The sequence below is a fragment of the Heterocephalus glaber genome, unplaced genomic scaffold, assembly GCF_053883595.1.
Source record: "Heterocephalus glaber isolate CG9 unplaced genomic scaffold, H.glaber_assembly_v1.0 deba00001428, whole genome shotgun sequence".
In the NCBI taxonomy this organism is placed as follows: Eukaryota; Metazoa; Chordata; class Mammalia; order Rodentia; family Bathyergidae; genus Heterocephalus; species Heterocephalus glaber.
This window is the reverse complement of record NW_028258293.1, coordinates 21,181,113-21,198,364: the sequence shown is the minus strand read 5'-3', so window position 1 is coordinate 21,198,364 and position 17,252 is coordinate 21,181,113. Positions and strand designations below refer to the sequence as shown.

Sequence of the window (17,252 nt, the reverse complement as noted above, 5' to 3'; positions counted from 1 at the left end):
ATATAGTGCACACGTTTAAATTTTTTAAAAAATTATTATAGTAAAAACTGCCATTAATCCCCCCAAAAGCTGTGAACACAATTACCCCATCATTCTAGCCACTTTCTGAAGCAATTTTAGAAGACTTTTCTCATGAGTGTCTTCAGTTTAGTTGTCATGGTTGCCTTAATATCCTGAATTGATTCAAAACTTTTACCTTTCTTGGTCATTGGGAATTTGGGGAAGAGCCAGGAGTTGCATGGTGCCAGATCTGGTGAATAAGGTAGATGAGGACACACTGCAGTGTTTTTATAAGCCTGCCTTTTTTTCGGATAGCACTCAGAAGCAGCATTCACTATATTTCTTATCATACCCCTATAGACACTCACAAAAGAGCACTTCCAGAACTGCTTCAGAAAACAGCAAGAATGACGGGGTAAGAGTGTTCAGGGTGGAGGGTGTTTTGAGAGATTAATGGCAACGTGTCTTTTATTCTAATAATGTTTTTAAAATATTCAAACAATCACTGTATTTTCAATTACTCCTTGTGTATCTGCCAACAAAAGAAGAGTGGAAAGAAGAATGTGCTCCTAAACGGCTAACAATTGCCTCTCTGGGTCAAAAAGCAGAGCTTGGGAGTGTTGCCCATTTGCCGATTTCTATTATGTCTGAGGAAGCAATGTGATTATCACTGAAAATAGAAGTTGAGAAGAGCTGTTAATGATCAACTGTTATGAGCTTCCTGAAGTGGCCTAAAATATATATGGGCCATATCTTTCCCCTTAACCACTCCCTCTCTCCCCTAAGACTGTGCTACTGGACACAAAACCCACTCCCTCAGCTTGGGTACTGACCAGAATTAGGATTTACAAGTGTCTTAAAAAGGTTAAGAGGGTCCCTCAATAAAGAATCCTTTCCACTCCATCAGGAGGCCAATAGGGCCGGGACACCAACTCCTTAGGCAACTCCACAGTACAGTAGGGACATCATATCCAGTAAGCCCTAGCCATTCCCCAGCTCCAAATCCATACACAGATCTCAGCAAATACCAAGAATAGTTCTAAATAAATGGTTTTACATGTATCAACTCATTTAATCTTCACATAAATTCTCTGAGATTATCAGGTATTATTATCTTTATCTTACAAATGAAAGACACTAAGGCACAGAAAGGTTAAATATTTCATCCAAGGTCATTCAGGGGCAAAGTGGTGAAGACAGTTCATGAATTTACACTACACAATGTTGCCTCTGTAACAAGTAAGAAGTAACAACTGTTATCCCTCTGAACCCTCAGGCCCCCAAATATAGCTCATGGCCCCAGGGGCCTCCCCAGTCTAGAACACAGTATCAAGGGACCTTCTCTCCATCTTCCCTGTCAGATGATTTCTTCTAGGTCAAGGCACACATGGTTAGTATCTGGAAGGTGCTCAGTGAATAATGAATATAAAAGAAAGGAAAAAATAAAGGTGAGTGAGCTTACCAGAGAGAATCATGAACAAACTTCCTCTTCAGAGTGCTTTTCTGGTTGTCTACTATGACGATCACTGCCAACTTTAAGAATTCTGTCCAAACAGTTTTAAAGACAGCAGGATTTTGCCAATACTGCACCTTGCAAAAACCCACCTGATCATAATGCCACAGCCATCAACACTGGGCTGTTCAGCTTCACAGGCTCCAGAGTGCCATGCCACTCAAAGGATGGCAGCCAACTGCCCCTCAGCCAGACTGCTGTCACTGCTCACTCACACACAGAAAACTCGGGTGAGTCAGGGATTGGCCAACAATTCCCTGTTGGGTCATAGCTTCTGGCTGCCCCTGATCAACAGGAAACCTCAACACGCTGAAGTTGTTTTTAAAACGGCAAATCAAAAAGAGCCCTCCCACGTGTACATGGGCACAGACGAGTGCCCAGCCAAGTCATGACCAAAGAGACTGCTCAGTGAGGGAGTGTGAACAGAATAAGCCTCAGCCCTCCCTGGGATAGGCAGTGGCAGGGCAGTGCACCAGGCTCAAGCCTGGTGAGATCTTAACTTATCCATAATCAACAGAGGTCTTGGGTTTCTCGGATTTATTTTACAGAACCATAGGTGCAAAAGGTCATCAGTCCAGGCCCTAAGCAAATGAGTGCTTGGATCCATGAAGGACTATATTTTAATTTTTCTCAAATGGAAGTGACAGAAGGTGCCTCTATCGGTCTCTGTTCCCAGGTTAGGGAAGGGATCAGTAAAAGCTGACACTTCCAGGAGAAAAGCTTAAGCTGGGCCAAAATGGGGGCCAGGTGTCATCATGTATTGATTCTTTGACAAAGAGTTTACATGCAGGTGGAACCTCCTGGCATGGGTGAGAGAGCATGCTCAGTCTTGAGCGTCAGTTTCAATCCCTCTAATTGTTTCTTAGTCCTCAAACTGAGACTGAGAATAAGAGTAATAAGATCATTTTCCCCTGCTGGGCAAAAGGAAACAATGGTCAAGAGAATGGCAGGGACTGGATCCAGGCAGTCTCAGGAAGCCAACCACTTGAGCAAACCTTTCTTTTGGGTCTGCTACTGACAGTCTAGCTTCACTTCTTGGGGGTTCCCAGGACAGCTCCTTGCTAACCTCTGAACTTGGACCAAGGAACAAGGAAGTGGCCTATCACCCAGACCACAGTGTGTCAGCCCCATCAAGCTTGAGACACATCTTGACTCCTCAGCCATTCAGCCAATATATACTGAGCATCAAATATATTCCAAATATAGTACCATTCTAAGCCTTAAGGATCAACAGGCTAAAAATAATCTTTTTCTATAGTTCACATTCTAGTGGAGGGACACAGTATTGCTTCATGTGTTTAGAGTAGATAAGAAACAAACCAACTCTGTGAGATGGTTATGGGGCCAATACAGAATAAAGAATAGTAAAAGGATAAAATATTAACAGTGAGGGTGAGTAACTATTTTATATACAGAGATTAGGAAAGGCCCTTCTGCCAGGAGATCATATGAACATAACCTGATGAAGTGAGCAATTTGTTTATCCAGGGGAAGAATGTTCAGGGCACAACACCAGTAAGGCAAAAGCTTGAAACAATGGTATATATGGGCAACAAGGAGGCACCGTGGCCAGGATGGAGTGAGAAGAGGAGGAGTGAGCTGAAGATTAGTCAGAAAGGCACCAAGGCCACATCACAGAGAAGCCCGTGGGTTGCTGCTAAGACTTGGGCTTGCACATTGCAAGAGAAGGAGCTCCTGAAGGGATGTAAGAAAAGACTGACACAATCTATCAGAGAATGAAGTATAAGAGTGCAGGAAAAGTGGCACTGATGCTATTCAGGAGGCTACCACAACAATCCAGACAAGACTATGATTGTTTACAATGGTAGCAGTAGAGATAGAGCTACTTTTGAGAGTTGGGCCAATAGGATTTGCTGAAAAATCTGGATGAAGGCTATGAGAAACCAAAGAGGAGTCAAAGATGATATGAAGATTTTTAGCCTGAGCACTTGGTGGAATAGAGTTCAGACTATACATTCAAACTTGGGAGTCATTAGTAGTATATACATAGTACTCTAGACTACATGAACTACACAAGATATAAAGAGTATACACAATCAGAGAAGTCCAAGGACTGAATCCTGGGATTTTCAGTGTTTTGAGGTCAGGATTAGTAACAGGAACTAGCTAAGGAGATAAAGAGGGGCCTTTGGTGAGGAAAGAAAAATACCATGAAGAGTGATGTCCTGAGACCTTGAAGAAATAATAGGGGGTGATCAACTGAGTCAAATCTGTCAACAACTGAGCAAGAGAAAGACAGAAATGATCATGAGATGTGGCAATATGGAAGTCACTGACTTTGAGAAGTTCTTGGGGGTAGAAAGGGAATCCTGACTGGAAAGAATTCAAGAAAATGGAAGGAAAGGGAGCAGAAGTAGAGGACAGTTCAGGCAACTCAGAAAAGGAACAAGAAAATGTGGTGGTAGTTAGAAGGGGAATGTGGGTGAACGGAAGCATTTGGCTTGATAATTTGGGCTAGGAGACATTACAGCATGTTTGAATAATGACTGGAATGATCTACAAGATTCAGAAAAGTTGTCAATGGGAGACACAGAGGGCACAGGTGCAGGAGCAATGGCCTTGAGCAGGAATGGAGGGAAGTGGGAGCCAATGCCCATCTAAAATGACTGGCCTTGGATGACAGAACCCTACTTTTGCATCCACCTGAACCAGGTGTCTTATCACATGGTCTCATCCCTATGCTGCTTTATGCTTCTTTTCTCCCTGGCTTTACTGCTGCATGTATTCTCAACTCATTTCATAGAAGAGAGAAAAGGTCAGGGTTTCCTCCTCTCCTCCAAACATCTGGATCTAGCCCATCCCTGGCCTACTTGATGACTAATTCCTATCAATTCTGCTTTCGAACATCTCTTAGATCTTTCTCCTCCTTACCCTCCCCACTGCTACTGCTACTTCCCTGGTTCAGATCTTATCTTTCACCAAGGTTATTAAAATAGTTTTTTAATTTCTCTCTTTGCCTTCAGTCTTAATCATGTTCTGGTCTATTCTCTCATGTTCTAACATCTTCTTAAAATGCAAAACTGATTGTGTTTGAAACTCCCCTCTATTTGCAGAAAAAACTGCAAGTTCACTGGAATGTCTGACAAGGACCCCTTGATTTGGTCCCTACTCATTTTTCCTTTCAATACCTTACATTGCCCCTTCACTGCAATCCTGTATCCCACCCTTGGCACATCAAACTCCAAGCTTATTCCCATTCCCACTCTACCCATTTCATCCAGGTGGAGATGAGCAATTTTGGATGCCTCCACTGTGCTTGGAAGAGTGTCTATTATGACACGTATAACACTTTATTCCATCATGTTGTTTCCTAATCTGTCTCCTTAACTAGACCACGAGTGGACCTACTTGAAGCCAGCAACAACATCTTGTTAATCTTGATATCCCTTGTACTTTGCACTGCACCTAAAACTGAGCAGTAAAAACTAATATATTTGTGTTGAATGAACAATTAAAAGAAAAAGTGAAAACTTAGGTTTCCTTTATGCCTACCCAGGGCAAGGTCTATAGACTTGCCTCCCCCACTGTGATATGATTTGAAGAACAACACAGCAACCCCAGTATAGTTATCAGCCCCCAAACTTCTCTCCCATAAGGCAAAAACTGTATACCAGACCAAGAGTCTAGAGATCTGGGTCCTGGATATATCACTTCTTAGGTGTACTCATGGGAGGCTGCCTAAATTCTGAGCTTCCAGTTCTTTATAAAATGGGGGAAACACATACTCTGGGTATCCTTTGATACTAGCTGTGTGACTAAAATGATGTCAATTTGTAAAAGTAAATAATATAAATAATTCTGTAATGGTAAAAGAAAATTCAAAGTAAATAGCCAAGACTCTGCTCTTATCATCTCTCACTCTGCTCTACAATCCCAAAATGTGACCCTGGGGAGGTGGCCACTGTGCAACCGGGTGCCTGGTGTGCCTCAGCTTGTCAGTGGCAGCCAGTTCGGCTGCTGGGCACAGGCACCAATGCCAACTCCATGGCATACAACTTGCCAAAACCAACATTTTCAGGAGGCAGGGAGTAAGATAAACAGAAGAAAGGGGAGGGTACACAGAAAATTTAAAAGAAACAGAGGACCACAAACACACAGAGCAAGACCAATGTAAAGAGAAAGCAACGTGTGTACCTGCTGGAACATGCACAGACAGAAATTTAAAGTGCAAAATACTGGCTCCAGTTGTTTCAAATGAATATGACCAAACCCTGAGTTAGTGTGGGCCCTCTCTCAAGTAACACTGTATGAAGCATTTTTACTAAAGGATGCCCCAAATATGTCAAGGCCACAATCTGAGCAGAGAGGAGGAAAGAAAGAAGGAAGGCAGCCTGAGTCCTGTCAGCAAGACTAAGAGTTTGTTTCCCAGCAAAGAGAAGGGGCTTGCCCAGGAACTTCTGTTGACATCCCACTCCAGAACAGTTCTGATAAAAAGCCAGAGACTGCGTGACACAACTTGGCCTTCCTCTTCCCAAAGCAACCTCATTTCAAATGCCTAAGAGTCCCCAACAGGGTTCAGGGCAGCCTCAGCCTCTGAATGGCCTACATTCAAGCCACCATCCAGAGAAACCTATAAGGTCAATCACAGCTTGCCAGGGTGAACAGAATGGTAGCTGGGGTCAAAGAACACGTGGAGTAGCTTTTTCAACTCCAGAAAGTACTTCTAAGATTCTACCAAAGCCATACTGTCTGTCCCCCAGCTGATTTCCAAGGAAGCACAAAGAGGACTGGTGAGCTCTTCTCTGGGTAGGAATCCAGAGCTATTCTAAGGAGTGGCAACATTGAATATAGAGTGCATTTACAGTGCAGAAGCCCTCGCCAAGAGTCTGGACACCTGATGGGGAAACCCCTGGTCCAGTACAAACTGGGTTACTGCACAGTACAAATAGAGCTAGACATTATGCAAAAGAGGAACACAAATTCACTCCTAAGAAACCATATCAAAGGCATTTGTAGTGGTTTTAGAACACGGTCTCCAAATTCTTCAATGTGTCTTGCATCAAAATGTCCCCTCCTCTTGAATTCAGGCTCTATAACTGCCTGACCAATAGAATGCAGCAGAAATGACAATGGGCCACCTTTCAGGCCCAGGCCTCAAGATACTAGCAGCTCCTAATTCCTGTATCACATGCTACACACAAGGCTAGGCCATATGGAGAGGGCACATGTAGGTGTTCTGGTGAAAGTCCCAGCAACAGCCAGGGTCAACCTCTCAACACAGCCAGGTGACATGGGTCCCTGGCCACTGGATCATCCTAAACCTTGAAGTCTTTTAGCAAGGTCCCAGACATCACGGAACAGGAACTTGCCATCCTGCAAAGCTCTGTGTGAACTCCTAATAAACAGAATCTGGGAACATAATAAAATGGCTATGTCACACTACTGAATTTTGGAGGATTATTTGGCAACAAATAACAGATTTTGGTATGCATAAGTGGGATGCTATTAAAGTGAAATCCTTGTTATGGAATGTGTTTAGATGTCCCCCAAAGCCTCATGTGGTCATAGGTGGGGCATTTTTCAGAGGTGGCTGGATCCAGAGTGTGTAATACTCAAATTGATTCATGGTGTAATGCTAGGCTCAAGGGCACTAGGATTATGGGTGTGAGTGCTACCCGCTCTAAGTAGTCTGGATAAGATAAAAGATCTGCCTCCCTTTTTCCTATTCTCTATCTTTTATTTTGCTCTTTAATTTATTCATACTTTGGGTTGCTCATGTAAGAGAAACCATGTGATATTTAAGCTTATGTGTCTGCTTTGTTTCACTTAATATTCTGAGACCCGGCTCTTAAGGGAGAGATTGAGTGCATTTTGCAGCTGAGAAGGATGTGAGGAGTGACCAAAGGGCAGACTGTGGCACACTGTATTTTCCAAAGACAGCAATGGCAATGTACTCCCTTGCCACTCATCCTTCTTACAACGAGATGTTAATACTACTTTCACAGGTGGTAGGAACTGTTTTCCCTTCCCTTGGTACTTTATGATTAGTGCCAGTTGGAGGCTCCAAATCAAGAGTTCTAAGAGTGAGTGCAGAGGACAGGGGACTCCTTTCTAGCCAAGCGGTGAAAGAAAGCACTGGGAAAAAAAGTAGCATTTGCATCTGGACTGACAGAAAGATGAGGTTTGCATTAGAAAGTAATGAATGCAGACTGATGCAACCACTGTGGAAATCAGTATGGAGATACCTCAAGGAACTAGGATTAGAGGTCCCATTTGACCCAACTATTCTCCTGATGGGTATCTTCCCAAAAGAATTAAAAGAATCATACCACAGTGACATATGCACACCCATGTTTATAGCAGCACAGTTTGTAATAGCTAAAGCTTGGAAACAGCCCAAGTGCCCAACAACTGGAAACTGGATAAAGAAGGTGTAGTTTTTTATAAAATGGAGTACTACTCAGCCATAAAGAATGAGACAATAGAGACATTTAGAGCTAAATGGATGCACATTGAGGCCATACTCTTAAGTGAAATAAATAGAACATTCACGTGTACCGAAGTTTCTCTGGTGTGAGAAACTGAAAGTGTAAATAAAGATTAAAATGAATAATTGATAATTTGAAATAGAAAGAAAGGGTCCAAAGGGGTAGGGGAAGTGAGAGGGGAAGGGGAAAGGAAAGAAGGGAAAGGAAAAATTATGAGAAAAGGAAAAAATGGAAAGTCTCTGTGAATAGGGAAGGGTGGAGGGGGTGAAGGAAGCACAGGGTATGGGGAAAAAAGAAGAACCAAGATACATCATGCACAGGGACAAGCATCCAATGATAAACGTAAACATACTGTATACCTAAAATGTACCAATAAAAGAATTTAAAGGAAAAAAAAGTAATGAAAAGCAAGACTGCAGAGAAACGCCAGGCTCAGACCACAGGAAGCCTTGTAAACATAGTTAAGTTTGACCTTATTGTGGATGGCAAAAATTTTTGAGGAGGGAGATGCGTAATGCTTATGGAGACATGAATGTGGTGGTACAAAACAGAAGGATGAGAAAGACATTAACTTTATCCTTGGTGAATACTCCCTCCTCTCTGCACCTCAGTTTCCTAAGCTTAAATCAAGTTCATTAGATTGAATGAACTCTAATGCTTCTTTTCAGCTTGCATTTTTAAGAATCTATGGACTAGATGGAAAGAGAATCCACCACAAAGAACCTGTTAGAAATCAACCAGGCTAGCTTTGAACTTGTGATCCTCCTGCAGCACCCTCCTGAGTAGCTGGGATTACAGGCATACCCATGCAGTTTTTAAAGAAAGTATACCGGCTTGAATATACTTTAAAACGAAGGTACGACAAGGACTCAAGTAGAGCAGTAGATTATGTTCCATAAAAGGTTGTTCTCCCAGCCACCTAGTAATGTTTTCTACATACCATGCATTCATTGTTCCAGGCTCCAGAAACACAGAAAGAAGCCAAAGTTCTGGCCCTCAGGAAGTCTACATTCTTACAGATACTTAGGTTTCCTGAAACTACAACCAGAAGCAAGGTTCTCAAACACAAGACTGAGAGTTCCAAGTAGCAATGACCCAGGTGCTACAGTTCCACAATGAAGAAGCTGTTGAGGAAACCCGCAGGCCTGGCAGGTCTTTTGAGAGGAGTTCCTCCCCTGCTACCTGCCACTTCTGACTGCCCAAGTGAAATCCCCCGAGAGCAACAAGTGGCCAAGTTCACCCCCATGGAAGCACTTGAATTAGCTCCAACATAATACCTCCTTGTCTGCAAATCACAAGCTGCTTCTAGTCCCACCCCAGGTCATCAGTACCAACACAGTAAGGCTGGAATTCAGAAGCGCTGTGAGAATCCCACCCCTCCCCCATCCTGCACTCCCAAAGCTAGTGCCAAGTCATGTGAGCTGGGGTGAAAATAGCCTGTGTGGCAGGTAAGGGTGAAGCAGTGCAACCATCCATTCAGCTTCACCAGCAAGAGGAAAAGAAGTCTGTTCCAAGAGAAAAGACACAACAAAGAACAAAACTTAGGCGGTCAAATGAAAAGGCTCAGATTTTCTCTTCCTGTAAGTTCCTGCCTAAACAAGACTGGACTGCAAAGGAAAACAAAGGGAAGAAATTAATAAAACACCATAAAAACCTAGGATTTTTAACCCAAACTGGCTTTGTGGTAGCACCAGGTGTATTCTTATGAAAATTAAAGATAAAGCCCTACAAATACTTATCTATCTTTAAGTTCTACCAGGTCTCACCTGCTCATCCCCACCAGTTTCCCATGCCCCAGATCTCCTTCTCTCCTCAAAACTAGATACAAATGGCTTTTCGTACCACTAGGATGGTGTGGATAATGTGGAGGTCCATACCAAGGTGTCTACTCCTACTTGGACTCCTGGGCTGGCAATGATAAAGAACTTCCAGACACAGCCAAACATCTATTGAAAGGTCAGACTAAGAAATTCAAGGGCCAGGGACTTAACTCAGTGGTTCTGCCGCCTGCCTGGACAGTGCAAGGTCCCGAGTTCAATCCCTGGTACCAAAAAAGGAGAAAAAAAAAGAAATTCAGACAGCAAGGTTATCAATCCAAGTTGTAGATGATTTGGAAAAGAGAGCGAGTCATGTTCTTTTTCTTTGTTCCCATGACCAGCACAGAGCCTGGTGCCAACGAGAACCCTCACCATTCAGAGAGTGACTTTCTAAATGAATCAGTGATCTCCTGCCTTATCCACCCCAAAGAATACACCCAGGTCCTGGCTGAGAGAACCAGAGAAACCACCAGCCTACAAGTTCTAACTAACACCTACAGCCCAGAGGTAGTCTGTGAGGGAAGGGTACAGCTAGTCACAGATTCCCCGCCAAAGGCCAAATTTCCAGAAAAGATGGGAGGAAAGAGATAAAGAGAAAAACAGAAATGTGGCAAAAAGGAAGCAAATACTTAGAAAGATACTTTTAAAGTCACATGCAAAGTTCAGATTTACAAACACCATCCAGCATGTTTTGATGGAAGCACATTGAAAGAGCAATTTTTGAAAACATTTAGAAACATGTGGGCGTTTATTCCAAATAGAAACTGGGAACCTGTCAGTAGACTTGATTCTGCTTTGCAACTTAATGTAAATACTGCACATTCCCTCCCAACCTCCACATAGTGGAAATGAGATGAAACATGAATATTTATAAGTATTTGAGGCTTGCTGGGTACGGTAATCTCCAAGTTCTAAATTTACTATTAAATAAGCTATTTCTTTAAAATTAAGAAAAGCACCATACAATCACATGTGTTTATTTCACCCCCATAGTAGTCTGACATTTTTTTTTCCTTAAATTCTTTTATTGGTACATTTTGGTATACAATACGTTTGCATTTATCATTGAGTGCTTGTACCTGTACGTGATGTATCTAGGTTCTTATTTTTTCCCCATTCCCTGTGCTTCCTTCACCCCTTCCACCCTTCCCTATTTACATAGACTTTCTTTCCATTTTTTTTTTCTTTTCTCATAATTTTTCCTTTTCTCATAATTTTTCCTTTCCCTTCTTTCCTTTCCCCTTACCCTCCCACCACTCCTACACCTTTGGACCTTTTCTTGCTATTTCAAATTATCAATTATTCATTTTAATCATTTTAATTCCTATTTACACTTTCAGTTTCTCACACTAAAGAAACTATTCAGTATTTACACATGTGTGTCCTATTTATTTCACTTATGAGTATGGCCTTAATATACATCCATTTAGCTCTAAAGGTCTCTAGTGTCTCATTCTTTATGGCTGAGTAGTAGTCCATTTTATTTTAAAAAACCACATCTTCTTTATCCAGTTTCCAGTTAATGGGCACTTGGGCTATTTCCAAGCTTTAGCTATTACAAACTGTGCTGCTATAAACATGGGTGCACATATATCACTGTGGTATGATTCTTTTAATTCTTTTGGGAAGATACCCAACAGGGGAATAGCTGGGTCAAATGGGACCTCTAGTCCTAGTTCTTTGAGGTATCTCCATACTGATTTTCACAGTGATTGCACCAGTCTGCACTCCCACCAACAATGGAGAAGGGTTCCTTTCTCCCCACACCACTGCCAGCATATGTTTTTGGTTGATTTCTTGATAGCAGCCATTCTTTCTGGGGTAAGGTGGAATCTCAGTGTTGTTTTCATCTGCATCTCTTGAATGACCAGTGATGTTGAACATTTTTTCATATATTTATTTGCTGCTTTTACTTCTTTGTCTGAGAAATGTCTGTTCATTTCAGATGCCCGTTTTTGAACTGGGTTTTTGAATTTGGGCGGTCTGATTTCTTTCAGTTCTTTATATATTCTAGATAGCAGTCCTTTGTCTGAGGTACAGCTTGTAAAAATTTTTTCCCACATTGTAGGTTGTCTTTTAGCTCTTTTGGTGGTTTCTCTTGCAGTGCAGAAGCTTTTTAATAAGATGAGATCCCAGTTGTTGATTCTTTGTGCTAGTTCCCGTGCTACTGAGGTTTTGTTCATAAAGTCTTTTCCTATGCCAATGTCTTCAAGAGTTCTACCTAACTTATCTTCCAGCAAGTTTAGTGTTTCTGTCTTAATATTTAGACCTTTAATCCACTTTGATCTTAGTTTAGTGCATGGTGATAGGTATGGGTCTAGTTTTAATCTTTGGCAGGTTGAAATCCAGTTTTTCCAACACCATTTATTAAATAGGCTATCTTTCCTCCAGTGAGGGTGGTTGGCTCCTTTGTCAAAGATCAGGTGGCTCAGTATGTCTGGAGTTGTTTCTGCATCTTCTAACCTGATCCTCAGGTCTGATTCTTTGCCAGTACCATGCTGTTTTTATCACAGTAGCTTTGTAGTATAGTTTCAGTCTGGGGACTGTTATACTCCCAGCCATGTCTCTGTTGCCTAGAATTGCTTTTGCTATTCTAGGTCTCTTCTGTTTCCAAATAAATTTTTGGACTGTTCTAGTTCTGTGAAGTATATTGTTGGAATTTCAATCGGCATTGCATTAAATCTATATAGCAGTTTTGGAAGTATGGGCATTTTCACTATACTGGTTCTTCCTGCCCAGGAACAAGGGATGTCTTTCCATTTTCCTACATCCTCCTCGATCTCCTTTTTTAGAGTGCTATAGTTTTCAGTGTAGAGGTCTTTTGCTTCCTCTGTTAGATTGATTGCTAGATATTTCATTTTTTTGCATGCTATTGTAAAAGGAATTGTTTCCCTAATTTCTCTCTCAGTGAGTCTATTTGTGTATAAGAAGGCTATTGTTTTTTGAGTGCTGACCTTATATCCAGCCACTCTACTGAATCTGTCAATTAATTCTAGAAGTTTTTTGGTGGAATTTTTTGGGTCTTCTATGTAAAGTATCATATTATCAACAAATAATGACACCTTAACTTCTTCCTCTCCTATCTTTATTCCTTTTATTTCTTTCTCTTTTCTAGCTGCTGTGCCTAATGTTTCCAGAACTATATTGAACAGGAGTGGTGATAGTGGACATCCTTGTCTTGTTCCTGATTTTAGCATGAACGTTTTCAGTTTCTGACCATTTAGTATGATGTTGGCTGTTGGTTTTTCACAGATAGCCTTAATCAGGTTGAGATAATGACCTTCTATTCCAATTTTCTGTATCATTTTTATCATGAACGGGTGTTGGATTTTGTTGAATGCCTTTTCTGCATCTATTGAGATGATCATATGGTTTTTGTCCTTGACTCTGTTAATACAGCGTATTACATTTATTGATTTACAAATGTTGAACCAACCTTGCAACCCTGGGATAAATCCAACTTGGTCAGGGTGTATGATCTTCTTGATGACCCTCTGTATTCTGTTTGCCAGTATCTTCAGGATTTTTGCATCTATGGTCATTAGGGAGATTGGCCTGTAGTTCTCTTTTTGGGCTGGGTCTTTCCCTGGTTTTGGAATCAAAAGTAGCACTTGCTTCCAGGAATGAATTTGGAAGCCTTGCTTCCCTTTCAATTTCCTTGGTGAGTTTCAAGAGTAATGGTGATCGTAAATGTCTTGTAGAATTCAGCAGTGAAGCCATCAGGACCTGGGCTTTTCTTTGTTGGTAAATTTTTTATTACATTTTCAATTTCACTCATTGTAATTGGGGTGTTTAGAATTTCTATATCTTCTTCATTTAACTTTGGCAATTCGTATGTATTCGGAATCTGTCCATTTCTTCTGTGTTTCCCATTTTAGAGTACAGTTTCTTGAAGCAAGTATTGATGATACTCTGGATTTCTGCTCGGTCTGTTGTGACTTCACCTTTTTCATTCTTAATTGCATGGATCTGAGCCTTTTCTTTCCTTTTTTGATAAGGTTGGCTAAAGGTTTATTGATTTTATTTATTCTTTCAAAAAACCAACTCTTTGATTTATTAATTTTCTGTATCGTTCTCTTAGTCTCCATTACATTGATTTCTGCTCTGATCTTTATAATTTCCTCTCTTGTACGAGCTTTGCGTTTGTTATGCTCTTCTTTTTCTAGGAGCTTGAGGTTCTGCATTAGGTTATTTATCTGCCTTCTCTCTGTTTTCCTTATATGGGCATTCACTGCTATGAATTTCCCGCATAGAATTGCTTTCATTATGTCCCACAGATTCCCATATGTGGTACTGGCATTGTCATTTACTTGTAGAAAGTGTCTGACTTCTTCTTTAATTTCCTCTGTGACCCATTGGTTGTTCAGGAGGGTGTTATTCAATTTCCATGTGTTTGTGGGAGTTTTGCAGTTTCTTATGTTATTGATCTCCAATTTTTTTGCACTATGGTCTGATAATATACAGGGGGTAACTTCAATTATTTTACATTTACTTAGACCTGTCCTATGAGCTAGCATGTGGTCTATTCTGGAGAATGACCTGTGTGCAGCTGAAAAGAATGTGTATTCCGATTTTGTGGGGTGGAATACTGTAAACATCTATCAATTCCATTTGTTCAATAGCTTGGTTCAGTTCTAGAATTTCCTTGTTAACTTTTTGTCTAGATGATCTGTCTATTTGTGATAGTGGGGTATTGAGGTACCCCACTATAATTGTGTCAGTGTTTATTTGGCTTTTCATGTCTATTAATATTTGTTTTGTATAGTTGGGGGCATTCGTATTTGGTGCATAAATATTTAGGATTGTCATCTCTTCCTCTTGGATTGTTCCCTTCACAAGGATGTAGTGACCATCTTTGTCTCTCTTAATTAGTTTTGGTTTGAAATCTACTTTGTCTGCAAATAAGATTGCTACGCCTGCTTTTTTCTGGGCTCCTGTCATGTGGAGAACTGTTTTCCATCCTTTTACTTTCAGTCCGTGAATTTCCTTTTCAGTTAGGTGTGTTTCTTGTATACAGCATATTGCTGGATTTTGCTTCTTATTCCATTCTGTCAGTCTTTTTCTTTTGATTGGTGAATTGAGCCCATTAACACTGAGAGTTATAATTGATAGATATTGACTCATCCTTGTCATGATGTTTTGCTGTTGTTGGCTCTTTTATTTCTTATTTTTTCCCCACTTTCCCTTTAGTGTCTTACCTTGCCTGGTGGCTTCCCTCTGTGGGGCCTCATGGAGTTGTGACCTTCATTGTCTTTTTCTAGGATATTGCTTAGAATTGTTTGGAGTACTGGTTTGGTGTTCATAAAATTTCTCAGGTGTTCTTTGTCATGGAATTGTCTAATTTCCCCATTGATTTTGAAAGATAGTTTTGCAGGATACAACAGTCTAGGTTGGAAGTTATTTTCTTTTAGGGCTTGAAATACTTCACTCCAGGCTCTCCTTGATTTGAGGGTTTGTGTTGGGAAGTCTTCTGTGATTCTGATGGGCTTTCCTTTGTAGGTGATTTGTTTCTTTTCTCTAACTGCCTGTAGGATTTTGTTCTTCTGTTGGGTTTCTGGGATTTTGACTACTGTATGTCTAGGTGCAGGTCTTTTTTATCATGGCTAGGTGGAATTCTATATGCCTCACTTATCTGTATGTCCAATTCTCCACCTCTGTCTGGGAAGTTTTCTACTATTACTTCTGTCAACAGTTTTTTAATGTCAATTGTACTTTCTCCTGTTTTTTGTGGACTCCTATCAGTCTTCTGTTATTCTGCTTTGCATCATCTAGCAGCTGCTGGATTGATTTCTCGTGGTCCTTTACTACTTTGAAGAGATCTCTGTTTTCATGGTCCTTAACCACAATCTGGTCTTCTTAATATTCTATCTTCAGATTCCCTTAATCTGCTCTGCATACTTTCAATGGAGTTTTTAATCTCCTGAATATCTGTTTGAATCTGTTTCATGGATTCCATTTCTTTCTTATGTTGGGCATTCATGGCTTCCAGCATATTTCTGAGCGCATCTATTTTTTTATCTGTTTCTATTCTAGAGCCTCTAATCATGTCTTTCACTCTGCTTACCATCTCTGTAGTTATCTGGGAGATTATTTCTGTTCTGAATTTTTCTAGAGCCTCATTCATCCGTTTTGTTACTTCCTGTGCTATCAGTTCAGGGTGTCCAGGTGGTTGATTATCAGACTTTTCTACCTCGTTTCCCCCAGAATTTGCCTTTTGCTGGGTGGAAGTCTGAGTTTGTGCCTTCCTTAAATGTCTTCTCATTTTTGTTTTGGGTACTGTCCTTGGTTTAGTTCCTGATACTTTGAAGTCGCTTTGTAAGTATCTTTGTTGATGTATTTCGAAACCTTATGGAATGATTGCTTCTCAGAGATGTCTTCCAGATATAGCTGGTCTTTAGGTTTTGAGTCTCTAATGGCTCTGAGGCTGTCTCATTTTCATTATACCAGTAAGGTCCACTGATTAGATCAATCACACACCTTAGCCCAAGTGATACAATTAGCAACACAATAGCATCAAGTACCTCTTAGAAAAATGACAATTTGTGGTAGTTATTAATCTATCACCTTTAACTATGTGAATTAAATCACAATCAAGGACCAACCCAACCTGTGTTTATAGTGAATAAACTCTTCAATATAGCAACTTTACCCTTCAAGATGGGGAGTTAGAAGGTGTTGGGGAGGGAGGAATAGGTAAGTAGAAGGATAGCAGAAGGTTAGCAGTAAGGCCTGAGGACACAGGTAAGAGAAAGAAAGAGAAATAAAGAAGAAATACGAATTAGGGCCAGAACAGGAACACAAAGGGAGATGAAGAACAATGTGAGACAGCAGGGGAGCAAGGAGGGAGAGAAAGAAAAGAGAAAAGAAAGAAGAAAGAGAAAAAAATTTTTTTAGAAAAGTAGAAAAAGAGCTGGCGGGGCGGCGGCTGCGGGAGAAGCAAAGTTTCTGGCGTGAGCGATGGCACGATGCCGGGCAGTGACACAGCGCTCACCGCGGACCAGACCTACTCGGACCAGGGCCGGCACCAGCGCGGCAAGAGCCGAGGATGCAAGCATGGTTCAACATACGTAAATCAATAAATGTAATACACTATATTAACAGAGTCAAGGACAAAAACCATATGATCATCTCAGTAGATGCAGAAAAAGCATTCGACAAAATTCAACACCCATTCATGATAAAAAATCCCGCATAAAATTGGAATAGATGGTCTTTATCTCAACCTGAAAAAGGCTATCTACGAAAAACCAACAGCCAACATCATACTAAATGATCAAAAAGTGAAAACCTTCATGTCAAAATCAGGAACAAGACAAGGATGTCCACTATCACCACTCCTGTTCAACACAGTTTTGGAAACATTAGCCACAGGAATTAGACAAGAGAAAGAAATAAAAGGAATAAAGACAGGAAAGGAAAAACTGTCATTATTTGCTGATCATTTGATACTCTACATGGAAGACCCAAAAAACT

The 17,252-nt window shown here is 40.9% G+C and overlaps 1 protein-coding gene across 15 annotated transcripts in view; it reads right to left on the bottom strand.

Moving 5' to 3' along the window:
• Positions 1-17,252, bottom strand: part of Dennd2b (DENN domain containing 2B) — a 179,754-nt gene that overhangs the window by 36,084 nt on the left and 126,418 nt on the right. The gene's annotated exons all lie outside the window — the stretch shown is intronic.